Source organism: Chenopodium quinoa, unplaced genomic scaffold (genome assembly GCF_001683475.1).
Source record: "Chenopodium quinoa cultivar QQ74 unplaced genomic scaffold, ASM168347v1, whole genome shotgun sequence".
Taxonomy (NCBI): domain Eukaryota; kingdom Viridiplantae; phylum Streptophyta; class Magnoliopsida; order Caryophyllales; family Amaranthaceae; genus Chenopodium; species Chenopodium quinoa.
Genome location: NW_018745065.1, coordinates 2794345 through 2797586, shown reverse-complemented (window position 1 = coordinate 2797586; position 3242 = coordinate 2794345). Strand labels below are relative to the sequence as shown.

General features: G+C 34.9%; 1 long non-coding RNA gene across 1 annotated transcript; it reads left to right on the top strand.

Annotated features, from left to right (window-relative positions):
- Positions 1-1550: 1550 nt before the first annotated feature.
- Positions 1551-2644, top strand: LOC110709343. Its single transcript, XR_002508916.1, has 2 exons — positions 1551-2123; positions 2458-2644. It is a non-coding gene; the product is annotated as an uncharacterized LOC110709343 (long non-coding RNA).
- Positions 2645-3242: the final 598 nt, after the last annotated feature.

Genomic DNA, 3242 nt, shown 5'->3' with positions numbered 1-3242 from the left:
TTCCTGGTCGATTTTGGCTAATTTGGTGCATCACAATCCGCACCCGTGGCCTTCAGGATCTGCGCCCGCGGCAACCTGGCAAAGGCTAACGCCCTCTCCAAGCCCTCTCCAAGCCCTCTCTGAGAAGATTGCTTCCTCATTGCTTAGTCAATATAGCTCATCTTGATCCATTTGCAAAGACAACTCCTAAGTACCTACAAGAGCAAACAAAGGAAAGGAATAAAGGAGGGAAAAGGGCCAAATAAAAGGAAAATATGAAGAAAACACGAAAAACACAAAGAAAGAAGGAAAGAGAGGAACTAAAGGAAAAAGGACCAAAAATAGGAGAAGAAAGCATGGAAAAGGGATGAAATCATCCTAAAAGACTACCCTATGAGTGCCATAAATGACACTCATCACTTGGCCATTTCCTTTCAACCAAAACCGCTCAAATCTTTTGTAAATTAAAGCTCTTCATCTCTAATTTACTGATCCATGTAATTTTGCTCAAACTCCTCTCATGTTGGAAGAATCTCATGTGTCACATTCACGGTTTTTTGAAAAAATCCGAGAATTTTCTTTCTTGCTGGGATGTTCCTGCATTTTTATTTTTGACTATAGGACTTTGCTCATCTTTTTAGTTATCTTAGGGTTGACCTAAGGCTCAATTAAGACTTAATGTGTCTTTAACACATATGACTTGTCATGACTCAACTCAAAGTGCTTGACACATGTGTTAGAATCAATTTAAGATGATATGACACGATATGACTTAACGTTCATGACTTGTGTGTGCATTATAGTGTGATCGTGCGACTCAAAAAATGCAAAAAAGCAAAAAATTGCCGTCATTTTTTTGTGGATGGTACCGACTTTCTCCCAAAAAAGAAAGACACAAAAAGGAAGAAGTTCTTTATGGTGCATGTTGAATGATCTTAGTCAAATGTTGTTTGATACTATCTCTCAAGGTGCAAGGATTATTTCATCCTAGGCTATCTCAATTGTTGACTTTATGATGAACGTATTTAGGTAACTTAGGCACGGAGGCTAAGCACTTCATACTTTGTGATGAAATGATGAGTGATGAGTGATTTTGTTATGACAAAGTATGCTTCAACGTTGTGTAAAGATTTCATGACAAAGGGTTCCTAAAGGAAGGACTATTTGGTCATGTATCTGTGTAGAGTGTAAAAGTGATACTAAAGCTAGGCCGCAAGGGCTAAGTGTGTGAAAAAAATATATTGAAAAGAGTCAAATGGTGGTGACTCTTAGGCTGGGTTGGCTAATAATGTAAGGATCAAGCCCCCAAGTCTAGCTCTAAATGAATAGGGATGAGCATTGGAGATCCTTTGATATGATCATGATGAATATAAATATGAATGAATGCATGCATTTTTATCATGGCCGCACTCCTCTGTGAAGTTGCCTACATATTCGTTAGGAATCAGGTCGAACGTGCTCTAGCTGAACCTCGCACAAGTGTGCACTACCACAAAAAGTGGAAAAAGTGACACTTAATATAGAACTATCAAGTTGGGTAGGCGTTCTATAGAATTATATAAAACGCCTTTGTTGGAGGACGGTTTTATAAACTAAATTATACAGAACACCTCTCTTTAACAACAGTTTTATTTGATTTATCACATAATAAAAAAAATATACGAAAAATCTAACTTCATAATATAGAACGCCTAGGAATGGTCACAGTTTTGTAAGAGGAGTCAAACAAAACGCCTCTATTAGAGAAACGTTCTAGCGCCTCTTTAGTTTAAAAATGAATCTAACCGACCTAAACCCATTTATTCTCTTTGTGCGCCTCTTCATTAGCCTTCTAAATCTCAGCCCTCCATTTTTTCCCTTTAGAACCCACGATCTCCATCTTCTCCCACTAACAAAATTGATAAACTCCCATAAACCCACCTTCACCCATTTCAATTATTTTTTAAAGCTTGAACCAAAAATAATTCTCCATAACTTCTTTTACCTTCTTCTCTTAGTTTTTAAGCTTCAGACTATCTCCTTCACCACCGTTCTTCACCAAACTCTCTTATCGCCAGGGTCGATTTCAGGCCACCTTTGGCTCCGATTTTGTCAATGGAAGCGGCGCATCTTTCGTCTTGCGATTTCTTCTCTGATTTTCTAATGTTTATTTCTCATCTCTAGCCTGTATTAACGAAAATTTCTTTTTTTTTTTCTTCTTATTTTCGATCTAATATAGTTTCTATTTAATCCATAGATGTTTAATTTGTTTTAATCAGATTAATTTTAAGGAGTATTACTTTGGTTTTGGCCTGGGTTCAATGTTTGAGTTTTTGGGGGAAATAATTAGGTTTTTTGCATACTGTCTTTTTCAAAAAAATTAAATTGCTTTTCTTCTTAATTATTTTTTTTATGAAGATCCGTAACTGAATAGTTATTTACTAGTACTAAATTTTTTTATCCTGAATTATCGATAATTTTGTTTTCCTTTTGATGCAGATTCATCAATGGAAGCAAGAATAGCCGACTTATTTGATTCGAACTTTTTTTTTTTAATTTTTTATCGCATTCTTCTCCATTATACAGAGTATTGAGAAGTTCAATTACTGTATTAATTTTTTTTAATTAGAATTGTATTATACGAAAGACTATAATACGAGTATGAGTTATAAATTTAGAATACGTATCATTTTGTTTGATTTAGCCTATTTTTACAGAATAGCAAATGTAAATACGATAAATAATGTACTGAAAATCATTTAAATATTTTCTAATTATTTTTTTTTGAAAAAAATGAAGAAAAGAGGACCGTTAACTGGGACAGGCGTTCTATTTTCATATGATTATAGAACGCCTAATATGAGATGGGCATTCTCTTTGCCTGGTTTTTTTTATCTTTTAGTGGATACAATTGGAAACGCCTATCTTGGATAGGTGTTATGTATTGTATTGAATATAGAATGCCTCAAATAGGCGTCTTATTTACTTTATAAGGCATCCCACTTGAAAGACGCCTCTAAGGCGTTCTATATTGCCTATTTCAAACGTTCTCTATTGCATATTTTGTAGTAGTGGTGTATACCTCAAAAAGGTGTTTTAAAGGGTTATAACGTGGTTAGCTAGGCTAAAGGTTTGAAGGAGATAAAGGCTCAAGACCCTCAATAAGCCTCCCAAGGTGTGCAACCTTGCTTTTGAATCTTTATAAATTTATACTTGAGGCTTTTAACTCTTTTGAGCTCTCTTTTGTTTACATTTTGCTCTTTCTATCTCTCTTTTTTTTTTTT